Source organism: Oryctolagus cuniculus, chromosome 2 (genome assembly GCF_051225735.1).
Source record: "Oryctolagus cuniculus isolate XC-2025 breed Fujian yellow rabbit chromosome 2, ASM5122573v1, whole genome shotgun sequence".
NCBI classification, from domain to species: domain Eukaryota; kingdom Metazoa; phylum Chordata; class Mammalia; order Lagomorpha; family Leporidae; genus Oryctolagus; species Oryctolagus cuniculus.
This window is the reverse complement of record NC_142868.1, coordinates 193,961,571-193,977,521: the sequence shown is the minus strand read 5'-3', so window position 1 is coordinate 193,977,521 and position 15,951 is coordinate 193,961,571. Positions and strand designations below refer to the sequence as shown.

Here is a 15,951-nt window from a genome sequence, read left to right as displayed (position 1 = left end):
AAGAAACATGATTCAGAAGCACAGGCAGCAGTATTCAGTATTCCTGAAATTTCAGTCTCTGTTAGAAACAAGGAGTTCATTCCAACATGAGTGTCAATTATGTATGGAATACATTATACTTGAACGGTTCATGGAAACAAAATTAGTCATTTTTGATTGGTGAGGCAATGAAGTGATATGAATAATTATGAAATGTATATATGGCTAACAATACATACAAATGCAAAATCCTAAACATAGGCATTTACACATTCTCAAATTCTACAGATTCCATGAAAGGGACATTTTGAAAGTCAGAAATTTCTTCTGTTTTGAAGGAAAGTGGCATGCTGCATTTTAATAAAACTTTTCCTTTGAGAATATAAAGTATTTGCTGACCTCAAAGAATATAAAACACTTCTTTGACTAGAAGATTAGTTGGAACACAGTGAAATGACTGCTGCCCAGTACCAGTGTGTGAATGGGACCCAAGAACTGATTCACACAGGTGCAGGGAGATGGCAGCAGCCCAACAACGGAGAAGAACAAAACTGCTATGAAAATTGTGCCAGCGAGAGGCACAACCACATATAGGTGAACTCTAGATAGGACCTGAATATCAATAAGTGTGCAGTTGTTTCCCTAATCTGAGAAAATAGATAGGACCTGAATATCAATAAGTGTGCAATTGTTTCCCGAATCTGAGAAAATGCCACACTTTTTTTTTCATTAGAAAATAGTTACCTTTTCAACATTGGATCCTTTCAAAGAAACAGATTCATAACAACAGGCAGCATTATGCAGTAGTGCAGAAATGTCTGTCTTTTGTTGCGGATAGCAAGAAGGAGAAATACTGGTCCAAATTCACTTTTAAAAAAAGTAGAGAGCATCAATAAAACTTATAAAATATATCTGTTTATTTATTCCACAATAAATACTTATTGTACATTGCATGTCTACTTGTTCAGAAATTTCCAGGGAAATAAAAGAAGATAAATAGCTCAAAATCTCACTATCCACAAGGATAATAGCTCCCAGAAAAGAGGCAGCAGCTCTGGAAGGCATGAAGGGCTAAGGACATGAAAAGCTTTTTGGAGCAGGTAGCATATTCCCTAACAGTTTAATTATGTATATTTAAATATATGTAGTATAAAAATTTAAAGTTTATTTTTTATTTATTTAAAAGGCAGAACAATGGAGAGAAAGAACAAGAGCTAGCAAATGCTACAGAGAGCCATCTTCTAACACGTCCCCAAAGCTCACGACAGAAGGGGCTGGAACAGACCAAAGCCAGGAGCCCGGAACTCCATCCTGCTATTGCACATGAATAACAGGACCCATATCCATGAGCACTCATCTGCTGCCGCCCGAGACGCCCGTTAGCAGGAAACTGGATCAGAATCAGGGACGGGTCTTAATCCAGACACTATATGGGATGCCAGCATCCTAAGCATAAGCTTAATACATTGCACCTCCATACCAACTCCAACAGTTTAATTATAAGAAGAGGTAACCAATCATATTGCAAATAACAAATATTCCAGGCAGAAGGATCAGTATTGAAGGATAAAATGTCTGGCTAGACTCAGAGCAGCAAAAAGTTCAATATTTAAGGAACAAACACTCTCTTAGATAATGGGATGTCAGCCCAGGCAGGAGGATCTTTGAGGACATATATATTCCAATAATGACTGTTCTAAGTACTTTTGACAAGTTCTTTTTAATCTTCCATCATCGTCTACAAGGTAAATATTTTGCCTCCATTTTTACAGGGTTGGGAACTCAGAGATGTCAACTAATTGCTCAAGATTCGGAAGTGTTGAAGCTTGAGAAACATGCGGACCTGCAGAGTTCGGTATTGTTCTGAACCTGTTCTCAACACTGACTGAGAGGAACCAGGCCACACTGAAAGAGAGAGTTCTTTTTTTCACCCCACCAAGTGAACAGGATAATATGGAGTCCTTGGTCACTTGATTTCAGTTCATAAGAAACTTTGGAAAAACAGGCAATTCCACAGGAGAAATCAATACCATGAATACCATCGTCTTTGAAGAAAGGGTAAAGGATTTTGAAGTCAGCATGGCATTAGGATCTGTAATATTAGAAAATTAAACTGGACAATGCACTAAGAAAATTCTGCTGTGTATGCGATAATGCCAGCGTGTCAACTGGATTCTCCCTGCACTCAAATTTTCCATCTTGCCTTTGGTTTTTCTATCCTGGGAATTCTAAAGCAAAAATCTGCTCATGAGAAGTCTCCCATCACGTTCCTCTGTTTTGATCAGACTACAGAACATGCTACAGGAGCCCTTGCAAGACTCACAAAACCACCCAGAGCTTACCTTCTGACCGTCCTCTCATCCCTACCTCCTATTTGTCTCTTGCCCCCTACCCTTTGGTGTCAGTCCACTCAAAGTTATCTGTAGCCTCTCCAATATGAAATGTTCTGCCAATTTTTTTTTTTTTTTGCTTTCTATTTGGAAAATATCCACCCATCTTTAAGTACCAAGCTAATGCTCGCCCTCCCCACCCTGCCAACTGGGAAGGCTTCCCTGAATATTCTCTTGTCGATAATCAGAGGATTTCCTTTGCTTCCCTAGACCTTGCAGAGCTCTCCATGGGCACAAGTGCTATTTCATTGAAGCCATCTGGTTATTTGCTTTTGCAATGGGATATGTAAGCTCATGTTTCCTTCTCTTCTAGTCTTTATTAATGAAGAAGGACTTTTTTTGACAAAAAAATTTATTTTGCACTGTTACAATGACTACATAAAATTGAAAGCTTAACAGACACTACATTTCTATTGCTTTTTTATTTAATAAATGTAAATTTACAAAGTGCAACTTTTGCATTTTTTTAACTTTTATTTAATGAATATAAATTTCCAAAGTACGGCTTATGGATTACAATGGCTTCCCCCCCATAACGTCCCTCCCACCCGCAACTCTCCCCTTTCCCACTCCCTCTCCCCTTCCATTCACATCAAGATTCATTTTCGATTCTCTTTATATACAGAAGATCAGTTTAGCATACATTAAGTAAAGATTTCAACAGTTTGCTACCACACAGAAACATAAAGTGAAAAATAATAGATGATTTTTTAAATGATGATGAAATCAGATCAGACCTATTGTCATATTTAATCCCAGCGAGAGTCAAGTTGGGAATTGCTAATTTCTTCTTTTTTTTTAACAGAAGATCAGTTTAGTATACATTAAGTAAAGATTTCAACAGTTTGCACCCCCATAGAAACACAAAGTGAAATATACTGTTTGAGTACTTGTTATAGCATTAAGCCTCAATGTACAGCACATTAAGGACAGAGATCCTACATGAGGAGTAAGTGCACAGTGACTCCTGTTGTTGACTTTACAAATTGACACTCCTGTTTATGGTATCAGTAATCTCCCTATGCACCAGTCATGAGTTTCCAAGGCTATGGGAGCCCCTTGAGTTCTCGGACTCTTATCTTGTTTAGACAAGGTCATAGTCAAAATCAACTATTGGGATTGCATCAAATTGAGAAGTTTCTGTACTGCAAAAGAAACAGACAGGAGAGTGAAGAGACAACCGACAGGATGGGAAAAAATATTTGCAAACTATGCAACAGATAAAGGGTTAATAACCAGAATCTACAAAGAGATCAAGAAACTCCACAAAAACAAAACAAACAACCTACTTAAGAGATGGGCCAAGGACCTCAATAGACATTTTTCAAAAGAGGAAATCCAAATGGCCAACGGACACATGGAAAAAATGTTCAAGGTCACTAGCAATCAGGGAAATGCAAATCAAAACCACAATGAGGTTTCACCTCACCCCAGTTAGAATGGCTCACATGCAGAAATCTACCAACAACAGATGCTAGAGAGGATGTGGGGGAAAAGGGACACTAACCCACTGTTGGTGGGAATGCAAACTGGTCAAACCACTATGGAAGTCAGTCTGGAGATTCCTCAGAAACCTGAATATAACCCTACCGTTCGACCCAGCCATCCCACTCCTTGGAATTTACCCAAAGGAAATGAAATTGGCAAACAAAAAAGCGGTCTGCACCCTAATGTTTATTGCAGCACAATTCACAATAGCCAAGACCTGGAACCAACCTAAATGCCCATCAACGGTTGTCGCTCCCCCTCTTCGTGGAGGAACGACACAGGACACTGCGCTGTTCTTTCGTCCGCTCGGCCCTCCCCGGGTTTGCTGCTGGTTCTTCCCGGGTTGGCTACTATCCCTTCCACCTCCGTGGAAGGGCGGTTCCCCCTGGCCACATTCCCCACTTCCACAGGGGAGCGGCACACCGCCGGCCGGCTCTTCTCGGGGGCTGCACAGGTGTTCCCCTTAGATGTTCCCCTTAGATGTTCCCCGTGCATGCCGTCTCTCTCCTCCTTTATAGTCCTCCTCTGCCAATCCCAACTCGGCTGCCCACACGCCGAGTACGCTGCTCTCCTCCAATCAGGAGCAAGTCCTACAGTTTATTAGCTGAACTGGAGGCAGCTGTGCGGAAGCTGTTTACTTCTCTCCCAGCGCCATATTGTGGGAGAGCAGATGCATAGAATAAGTCTTAATTCCAGTAACTCAGTCCAGTCTGGTTTGCTCCCCACAAACGGTAGACTGGATAAAGAAATTATGGGATATGTACTCTTTAGAATACTATACTGCAGTAAGAAACAACGAAATCCAGTCATTTGCAACAAAATGGAGGAATCTGGAACACATCATGCTGAGTGAAGTAAGCCAGTCCCAAAGGGACAAATACCATATGTTCTCCCTAATCGGTGACAACTGACTGAACACCAAAAAGGAAACCTGTTGAAGTGAAATGGACACTATGAGAAACGGTGACTTGATCAGCATAGCCCTGACTGTTAATGAACAACTTAATACATTATCCCTCTTAGTAGTTTTTTTTTTGTCTGTTCTACTTAATATGACTGGTTTAATTCTCTAATTAATACACAGTTATTCTTAAGTGTTGAAATTTAACTGAAATGTGATCCCTGTTAAACATAAGAGTGGGAATAAGAGAGGGAAGAGATGTACAATTTGGGACATGCTCAAGCTGACTTGCCCCAAGTGGTAGAGTTAAAAACATACCAGGGGACTCCAATTTAATCCCATCAAGGTGGCATGTACCAATGCCATCTCACTATTCCAAGTGATCAATTTCAGTTCACAATTGATCATAATGAAAGGACTAAGAGTCAAAGGGAGCACATAAACAAGTCTAGTACCTGCTAATACTAACTGATAGAATAAATAAAGGGGAGAGTGATCCAACATGGGAAGCAAGATACTCAGCAGACTCATAGAATGGTGGATGTCCTAAATAGCACTCTGGCCTCAGAATCAGCCCTAAAGGCATTCCGATCTGGCTGAAAAGCCCATGAGAGTATTTCAGGCATGGAAAGCCAAGACACTCTGGCAAAAAAAAAAAAAAAAAAAAAAAAAAAAAAAAAAAAAAAAAAAAAAAACAAACACTACACACAACTAAATGAAAGATCTCTGTGAGTGAGATCCCAGTGGAAAGAACAGGTCTTCAAAGAAGGAGGTACCTTTCTCTGAAGGGAGGAGAGAACCTGCACTTTGACTATGACCTTGTCTAAAGAAGAAGGACTCTTGATATCTGGTTGCCTAGTTAATTTAGTGGTCAACTTGGCTAAACAACAGTATTGAGGTATTTGGCCAAACATTATTCTAGATGTGAGGATATTTTCAAATGAAATCAACATTTAAATCAGTGGACTGAATAAAGCAGGTTCACACCATAGTGTGGATGAACGTCATCTGATCAGTTACAGGATTTAATACTTAACAGCCAATATGACTTGCTTCTGGCAGACTGTGTAGAGCTCAAGCTGCACCATCAGCCTTTCATGGATCTCTAGCCTAATGGGCTGCCCTGCAAACACTGGAGTTGTTTCCATAATTGCATGAAATAGTTCCTTAAAATCTCTCTCACTCTCATCTCTCTCTCTCTCTATATATATATATGTGTGTGTGTGTGTGTGTGTGTGTGCATGTGTGTCCCTTCTCTCTCTCTCTCCATATATATATATATATGTATGTGTGTGTGTGTGTGCGTGTGTGTCCCTTCTCTCTCTCTCCATATTTGTGTGTCTGTGTGTGTGTTTTATGCTTGCAAGCATCCTTTTGCTTCTGTTTCCCTGAAGAACCCTAACTCATCCAATGCAGAATAGTTATTTATTTTGAAAATGGATGATCATTCTTTTTTCAGTCTGCCTTTTTCTGTGCATGTTTCAGGAAGAGTATGAACATCAGAGTAAGATTGAGAAGCTATAATGACAGAGGTCTGAGAGTTAATACAGGTCAATTCTTTTTATTAATAATTTCTTTTGCCAAAGAAATTTATCTACCAAAGGCCCCACCGTAGCTGTAATCACTAGGAATAACTGTGTTTTTGTTCATTTCCATCCTCTGGTGATTGTGATATGAACACTCTTGGAATCAGAAGACCCAAGTTCTAGGTAACCTTGCTCCTCAGTAGCTGGGATGCCTTGCACAGAATCAGCCTTTTTGACCCAGTTTCTTCACCTGCAGTTTATACTCTTAGGTGAATTGATGTCTCATACTGCTTATGAAAATGGACGTGTTTAAGTAAAAAGAAAGCATCATTTAACTTCAGAGGAATAAGATTTTAATTCCTGATTGTTAATTCACCAGTCACGTATCTCTAATAAATATTTTTCACTGCTCTATTAGCTTCCTCATCTGTAAACAGAGGTGATAGTGTTTCCCTCTCTGCATTATTTTGCTAATAGAATGTGGAGCTGCAGACATGACTTGGGCTTGGAATAGAATAATCACAAATACACCTGAACTGCTCTTGAGTCCCTCCACCCACGGGAGAATGTTAACTGTTGCTGCCCAGGAAGTGCCATGACACCTGATATCGATCCCCATGTTGATATGCTGGTCCCCATGTATACACTAAGCAGGAAATGAAGCTTTCTAGTGAAGAGAGTTTAATATATTTCTTACATCATATAAGAGTACAGGCAGAGTGCATACACCAAAGTGGGCAGAGCCAAGCCTAGCACCGTGCCTTGCAGACTGAGGTGCTGTGCTTCAACGTTAGCCCTGACACTGAAGCTGGTCTGGACATCATCCAATGCACCCTGCAGATCACTTCACAGAACCCTATAATTTGTGACAATTCTTTGGGAAGCTGTATAACCCAATGAACCTCCTGAAAGAGTGACTAACCTGGACCTACCAGGACAGCTGGCACTAACGTGAAATCTCTGGTCTAGATGAGGACACCTGTGCATATACTTGAAAAGGGCTATTAAACAGAAGATTGGGAAGTATTATTCAACTCCATTAGAAATACTTGAAGTTATGCTACATGCAGATTTACATTTACTTGCATTCTTTCAAAATGCCAATCAGAAAATATTAATTTTCAGGTCTTAGATTGTTAAAGTTATGGAGGATGGCCCAAGACCTTGGGCCCTGCACCTGCATGGGAGACCTGGAGGGGGTGCCTGGCTCCTGGCTTTGGATTGGCGCAGCTCTCCAGCTGAGGCGGCCATTTAGGGGGTAGACCAGAGGAGGGAAGAGCTTTCTCTCTGTCTCTCTCTCACTGCCTAACTCTGCCTGTCAAAAAAAAAAAAAAGTTAAGTTGATGGATCATATGGAACTACCTAATTACATGAGTCAGGATTCTGGTGATCACTTTTTCATATATAATACTACTTGAAACAAGTATATTTCATTACTATAGGTATTATTATCATTAAAATAGTGAGTATTTCATGTGTTAATGCCCTCTAGCAGATTTCCAAGTATAGATATTTTCAACACAAAGATTGTGCTGCATTAAGTTAAATGGGTAAGCAAAAAATTATCAAGCTTATTGTAATAGGAAACAGACTTCCATAACTCAGCCTTAGTTCATATCTCTGGAGGCTTAGGAGTCAGGAGAGGGTTGTGAGGCAGGGTTGTGGAATTCAAGGTCATCTGTGTTTGTGGATTGTTATTACTCAGAAAGAATTTTTCTCATTTCCCCATGTGAGGAGAATATTTTACACTTAAAAGTGAGGTTGGGCTCCAACCCTCCAGTGGAACTGGGAGATGAAGACTCTGTCTTTCTTGATGATTACAGTTCAAAGACATAGCTCCCAGGTCCTTGAGAAAGACAATCCTGAGTTGCAAACCTGAAAAGAGACTTTTAACTGTGTAATACCAAAGGGGAAGAGAAAGAATGTGCTATTACAAGCTATCCAAAGTAAACGCTATAAGGAAAGGGAAGTTGGAGCTTAGACTCTCATCTGAAGTTTTTCAAGCTGGGGGGAATATTGTGGCTACCTTGGCCAATGTCTACACAGAGACCATCTTGAGAAATTTTCAGCTCTTGCACTTGATATGATGATCATTGTTTGTCCTTCAAGTTTTTAAACTTGGAAGTTGGCTTTATACACATTCTCAAAGGGAAATTGTTTACTGTTTAAAAATATTTTATCTTCTTCAAAAAGGAAATCCCTCTTCTCTTGTGAGATCAATGATCCATTATAGTTGTTCTTTCTCTTTTAAAGGAGTATTTTTTCAGTGCACTTGACACTTGAAAGAAATTCAACATCAAAGTTTGCAACTCTCCCTCACATCAGTCTTATTTGCTCTAATTAAAATGAGATTAGCTGACAATCACAAGTCATTTACAAAATGTATAACTGCATTCTGAGAGCACATCTAATTACAGAGACAACAGGGGAATTGCAGGAAGGTTTAGAAATCCAACTTAATATTTTACACTATTATTTTCAAAGCTTTATTAATGATTGTTTATTAACACATTCTCTGTGTATTAGAATCTAGGTCTCACCTTCCTTTTATATTTTTAACTCAACTATAGAGTTTCCTAGAAAGCCTGTAACACAATTGCAATGGAAATATCATTGAGAGAGAACCAAGACTATGGAAAAGTGGTTTGTTCCACTCTCTTTGACATACATAATTTTATGTAATCTACATGGAAATGCAGTTGGTGAAAAGGAAATTGAGACTCAGTAATATTTTGTAAAAGCTTTTATTTATTTATTTGAAAGATAGAGTTTCAGACAGTGAGAGACAGAGAGAAAGATCTTCCATCCACTGGTTCACTCCCCAAAGGGCTGAAAGGGCCAAAGCTGGCCAGGAGTTTCTTCCCATGGGTGCAGGGGCCCAAGCACTTGGGCCATCTTCCACTGATTTCCCAGGACATAAGCAGAAAGCTGATTTGGAAGAGTAGCAGCCAATACACAAACCAGGATGTCAGTGCCGCTGGCATCTATATAGGTTGCCAGTGCTACTTAACCTACTACAAAACAGTGCCAGCCCTAAGACAGAGTAATATTCAACCTGACCATGTTCATTGAGCCCTATATTTGAGTTTTTAACTATAGAATTGTGAAAGAAAATTATGCTATCTTAAAACACTAAATTTGTTGAGATTCAATATAATAGTGATAGGTAACAAGCACACAAAGCACATTCACATTAGATCAGCTGTGCAATAATTCACTAATTAATTCAAGACATCATAATTATTCATAACTATGTTTCTAATTTCTCTGCTAGGCTTCCTATTTTTATATCCTATCTCTTATTTCCCTTCCTCAATTAAATTGAAATTTCCTTGAATATAGAGAATCACATGATCCACTATCATTGGACTATAGGTCACGTAGAACCTTTTTGAGATCTAGTTTATTCACTTTGAAGTTCTTCAAAACAGTGAAAGCCAGTTGATTTGAGTTCCTATTTTATATATATATATATTATATATATAAACAGATATAGTTGTGAATATATATATATATATAAACAGATATAGTTGTGAATATCTCCTTTTCAAAACAATGATTAAATGATAGAATGCTTATTCTGTGCCTATAAGGGTAATGGCTGTAGTGCCTGGTTCATAGTGTTTCTTTGTGACTATGATATGTGACATGAACCAGAAGCACTAGATCCTAAAATAATTACAGCCTCACTTTTTAGCTAACATTGGTTAGCGAAAATTTTAAACTAGCAACCAGAATAATTCCTCATGTCAACTAATTTTAAAAAATGATTTTTTGAAACGGGCTGTACTTGCTCCACTTCCATATTCTGACACTAACAAATTGTTTCCTACATAATTGAAAAGTGATTCTTCACTGAATTGCCCATTAACTGTGCTATTTTCTTTAGACTGCTCACAAAATAAAGAAAGCTGGAGTTAAAGAAAGAGCGATAATAAACTCTGTCACTCTCTTAGGCTTTTGGTGATGGATTCCTGTTAGATTTTGCCATGGATTCAAGGCATGAAATGCTGTCTTGTTCATTTTATTTGACCTTGTGTTAATGCAGATTTGAAGTAATTGATTTCAAGATATCTCTTTTCCACAATGAAATATACAAAAAGAAAATTAGGTTAAAAACAGAACTGTAGAGTCCTATGATGGAAATGTATAGTTCAATGAAAATTTTGTGGAAAAGGAAATGGGAAAATATATTTATTTCCTACTATATAATAAATGCTTAGAAGGTAAAAAAGTGACAGATTGCTGTGAGCAAATTGGAGAAGTATGAATAATTACAGAGTGAAAGAGAAAATTTGAACTAATTTCTAAGCCAAGGAATTTTCTGCTCTACTAGTATTATATTCAATGATTTCCAAAATTCTATAAACCCAGAAAATATATTGAATGTAGTTAGTGTTAGTACCTTTCCCCCAAAATGGCATGTTCAACTCAAGAACAATTCTTTTTTTTTTAATATTTGTTAAGTTCTTGCGTTTCATATTTTTATCCAATTACATTCATTCTGTTTATCCGTTTACTTCATTATGTTTAAAATTTGCTCTGTGATGGTTAGGATATGACAAAATAATAGTTAACATTTCAATGGTTACTCTAGAAATTCTAATATATGCAAGTAGTCACATAATCCAGCACAAAAATATGGATATCTAATTTAATCAACACACAGCTCATGTATTTTAATTCAAAGAACTTTAACATCTCTAATTTCAGTTATCCATTTCTTTTTTCTAAAGATTTATTCAGTTATTTGAAAGATAGTGGGAGAGACAGGGAGTGGGAGAGAGAAAGAGAGAAAGAGAGAGAGAAAGAGAGAGAGAGAGAGAGAGAATGAATTGGCAGGCAGATGAGTCAGAAGTGCAGAGTGCCCAGTACTGGAATGAGGCACTCCAAATTACATGCAGGTATCTCATGAAGTGGCTTAGCCTGCTGTGTCAAAATGCCTGCTCCTCAATTATCCATTTCTTATATTGTATCTACCTATCTTTATTCCTTCCAGATGAAGTGTCATTATTACTGTTTAATTCTGGAAACTTTTACTACTCTCTGGAATTATAGGAGAGTCTTTCAAAAAGTTCATGGAAAATTAATTAAAAGATAAGTTCATTTGCGTACATTTTATGAAAATTTATATATTTATCTATGCATAATTTTTCATAACAGATTGTCTATGAATTTGTTGAAAAACCTTCAGATCCTGTAGGAGTTATTTTAATGAGTGTGTATTGACTCTGACTTCTTTTGTCTCTCACAGGGTATGTAATTTTAGGATGATGGAATTTTTTTAACTATGTTCTGGATTTATTACTCCATTGTAACTTGCATTATTGTTGTTTTTGACACCTATGCTGTCAACCTAATGAATTCTTTTTGGTAGTAAGCATGTCTTTGCCAGTACATTTAAACTCTTCTACTTGATTTGGTATTTTGTGTTCTTCACTTTTGAGCATTCATAACATTCATGGGTTTTTGCTTGCTTACTAATCATGTGGCCAATGGTTTCCTGGGGATTTTTGGAGTCTGAAGACATGTGTTATGTATTAATTCTAGAAAACACTATTGCTATGATCTGGATACTTTCTGTTCCTTAAAGGCTTATTTGCAGTAAACTTGTTCCCCAATGTAGTGGTGTGGAAAGGAGATGCCTTAAAAAAATATTGGGTACTTAAGATAGTTTGTTGTTTTTTCTTGGGATTAAGTTCTGGATTTTACTAGCTTCCTTGCGTCTAAGATCCATTTAGGGTGGAATGCATGCATATTATTATTATTTTTTTTTTTTTTGCTGTGGAACAACACGTTTTACTTTTTGTAGACCAAGAATAGGTTTCAAAACATGTATCTGACAAGATCACTGTAAATGTCTGCTGATGTCACCACTTGTTCACCTGGAGAGCTTACTCCATGCTCACAAGTTTCCTGTGTTCATATCATCCTACTGTGGAAGCAAAATAACTCTGTCTTTGTGGATCTTAAAGTTAAAGAGAAGAGGCATAGAATAAACGAATATGTTTCTACACATTGTATTAAGTGGAGATCGATTCTGTCATCTGGTCTAAACCAGATGTTGTATTTATCAAAGGATTTCTCTGCATGTATTAGGTAGTATTATGGATTTTTTTCTTCATTTTTTAATGTGATGTATAACATTTATTGATTCCCCTTGTTGAACCATCCCTGCCTGCCAGGGGTAAATCCAACTTGGTCTAGGTGAATGATCTCTCTGATGCACTGTTGGATTCAATTAGCAAGTATTTTGTTGAGGATTTTTGCATCTATGTTCATCAGGGATATTGGTCAATCATTCTCTTTCTCTGTTGTATCTTTGCCTGGTTTAGGAATTAAGGTGATGCTGGCCTCATAGAAGGAGTTTGGGAGGATTCTCTCCATTTCAAAAGTTTTGAATAGCTTTAGAGGAATTGGAATTAGTTCTTTAAATGTCTGGTGGAATTCAGCATTGAAGCCATCTGATCCTGGGCCTTCTTTTTTGGATCTTTATTATTGATTCAATTTCCACCTCGCTTATTTGATTAGATTTTATGTGTCTTCATGGCTCAATTTTGGTAGGTTGTGTGTCCAGGAATCTATACATTTCTTCTAGGTTTGTTGGCATACAGCTTGTTGTAGTAATTTCTGATTAATAAAAGATTAATCACAGAAATCTGAATTTCTCTATAAAATAAATTGCATATTTTCTACAAAGATTTAATTGAAGCAAAATTTGTTGGAAATGGTTTCTACTAGTACAGCAATAATTAGATTTAAAGTTGAATGTTAATTGCCCCTGATAAAATGAAGTCTTTTGTAGATTCCGTAGTCACAAAGGGTTAGTGGTAATATTTGCATAATGGTCAATGCTTTGTCTGGGCTCTAATATTAAATGATGTATTGGCAACTAGGCTTCAGTTACAATGCTTTTTGGAAAAAATCATTACTTAAAATATTATTGCCATTTTTGATTACAGGAATGAATGTGATTCATGTAAATTTGGCTTAAATGTACATTTTAGCCTTTAATACAAAACTGGATGAAAGTACAATAAAAAGAGATTCAGATATTTATTTAATTTTTATTTTTATTTTGTTTTCATTTTACATGAAAGACAGAGGCAGGCACAGAAAGATATTCATTTATGGTTCATTCCCCAAATGTCCAAAATAATCATGGCAAGCAATAGCAAGATCTCAGAACTTAATCCAAGTCTATCACATGGGTTTCAGGAACCCTAGTTCCTGAATCACCATGTGTTGCCTCCTAGGGTGTGCATTAGCAGGAAGCTGGATCCTAAGTGGAGGAGCTGGAACTAAAATGAGATATTCCAGTATGGGATTTGTGTGTCCCAAGTGGCATTTTAGTTGCTATACCAAATGCCTTTTCACAAATTTTAATTTAATTTAGACATTGTAATTTTCTCACAATGTTTCAAATTGTTAGCAAGTTTATGTGTATTGGAGTGATATTTTTGTTACCTGACAATTGCTCTGTTGCAGGTAAGGATATTCTGTCCTCACAGTACATATGATCTCCACTCAACTGCATATACTCTCATTTTTGCCATTTATAAGATGTAAATAATGACACGTTTATCAAGATCCAACCGTGGCCGGTGCCGAGGCTCACTAGGCTAATCCTCTGCCTTGCGTTGCCGGCACACCTGGTTATAGTCCCGGTCGGGGCGCCGGATTCTGTCCCGGTTGCCCTTCTTCCAGGCCAGCTCTCTGCTGTGACCAGGGAGGGCAGTGGAGGATGGCCCAAGTGCTTGGGCTCTGCACCCCATGGGAGACCAGGAGAAGCACCTGGCTCCTGCCATCGGATCAGTGCGGTGCGCTGGCTGCAGCGCACTGGCCGCGACGGCCATTGGAGGGTGAAACAAAGGCAAAGGAAGACCTTTCTCTCTGTCTTTCTCTCTCACTGTCCACTCTGCCTGCCAAAAAAAATTTTTAAAAAAATAAAATAAAAAAAAATTAATTAAAAAAAGATCCAACTGTGATTGTTAAACACTTTAATATCTGTAGTACACTCCAGTAGAATTTCTGAGACATAGAAACTACTAACAAATATAAATTCATGTAATTGTTGCCACTGATTCATATAAGATGTCAAATTTTTGATGGATAAAAGATTCACAGAAATAATATTGTCAAAAAGTTTAACAAAATGTTCAGATTGCATTACCTTTGTCTTTAAAATCTCAAGATATAATGTAGCATTGTATATCACTTACAGAATCTATCAGAATCCTTTAATAATTTTTTAAAATAACTAAGGAAAACTTGCAATGAAAATTGTTATAATGGTGATTTCTTTTTTTTTTTTTATTTTTAAATCTATTTGAAAAGGAAGCAGGGAGGGGATAGAAGTATGCAGGCAGAGATAAATGATTCATTCCCAAAATGCCCGCAATAGCCAAGGCTCAGCAGACCAAAGACAAGATTCTGACACTCCATCTAGGTTTCCCATGTGGGTGACAGTGGTCTAAACACTTGAGCCATCACCGGCTGCTTCCCAGGGTGCACCTTAATAGGAACCTGTATAAGAAGTGGAGGAGTCAGGATTTGAATCTGGCACTTTGATGCAGGATGGGGATGTACCAAGCAGCGGCTTCACCCGCTGATGTGATGGATGTTTAAAATATAATGTGTTATTCTTTGTTTTTACTTTATATTATTAAAAATTTAAATATACAGGAACACAAAAAGATCAGTCTTTTACATACTCATGTACTTGTCATATGTCTTTAATCTATTTTTAATTAGCTGAAATGATTAGAATAGAGACATATAATGTTTACCAATATGCTATATAATTTGAAAAGCAAATAATGAGCTTTTAAGTTATTATAATACATGTGCTAAGAGTAACCACAAACTTAATAACTAGTTGGAGAGCAAACACATAAAAACATCACTGTACTATGAATGACAAGACTACAAATGTAAAACTCAGTACAAATTTGCAGTTGACTACATTTATGCAACTTCCGTGTCCTGCATCAGTACTACATGCATTGCTATTAGATATATGTGCATCTATTGATATTTACACCCCATTTTACTCAATTCATTGAGATCAAAATTCACCATCTTATTAAGCATTATGATTAAACACTAACAACAACTCACATTACCAGAAATCTATATTTTCTTCCCTTCTTTTAAACTTTTCCATTTTTAACTAAAGTTGTTTTGTTAGGGGCAGATGTTTGGTGCAGAGTGAAGACCTTGCCAGGGACACCCACATCCTACATAGGAGTGATAGATTCAAACCCCAGTCTGCTAATGATTCCAACTTCCTGATAATGTGCGCACAGAGAGGCAGCAGCTGATGGCTGTCATAGTTAGCTTCCTGCAATCCGTGCGGGAGATGCAGATTAAGCTACTGGTTATCTCAGCAATTTGAGGGGTGAAGCAGAGGATGAGAGATCTTTCCCCATTTCTGCATCTCTCTGCCTTTGAAATAAATAAAATTTCAAAATCATACTTTAAATGTATACTGCTTGTAATTTATGTTTATTGAATTACAAATTTTACATTTGAAAAGATAATAGAGTTAAAATAATAAAGATAAGTATCCATTGTAAAACCCTCTCGCCCTGGCCACACCCATTAAATTTACTTCTGCTACTGAAAATACATCCCATGCTCCATTGATATTGAGGTTATTTCCATA

General features: G+C 37.4%; 1 pseudogene; it reads left to right on the top strand.

The window, feature by feature from the left end:
- Window positions 1-15,951, top strand: part of LOC138848744 (selenoprotein H pseudogene) — a 151,824-nt pseudogene that overhangs the window by 55,991 nt on the left and 79,882 nt on the right.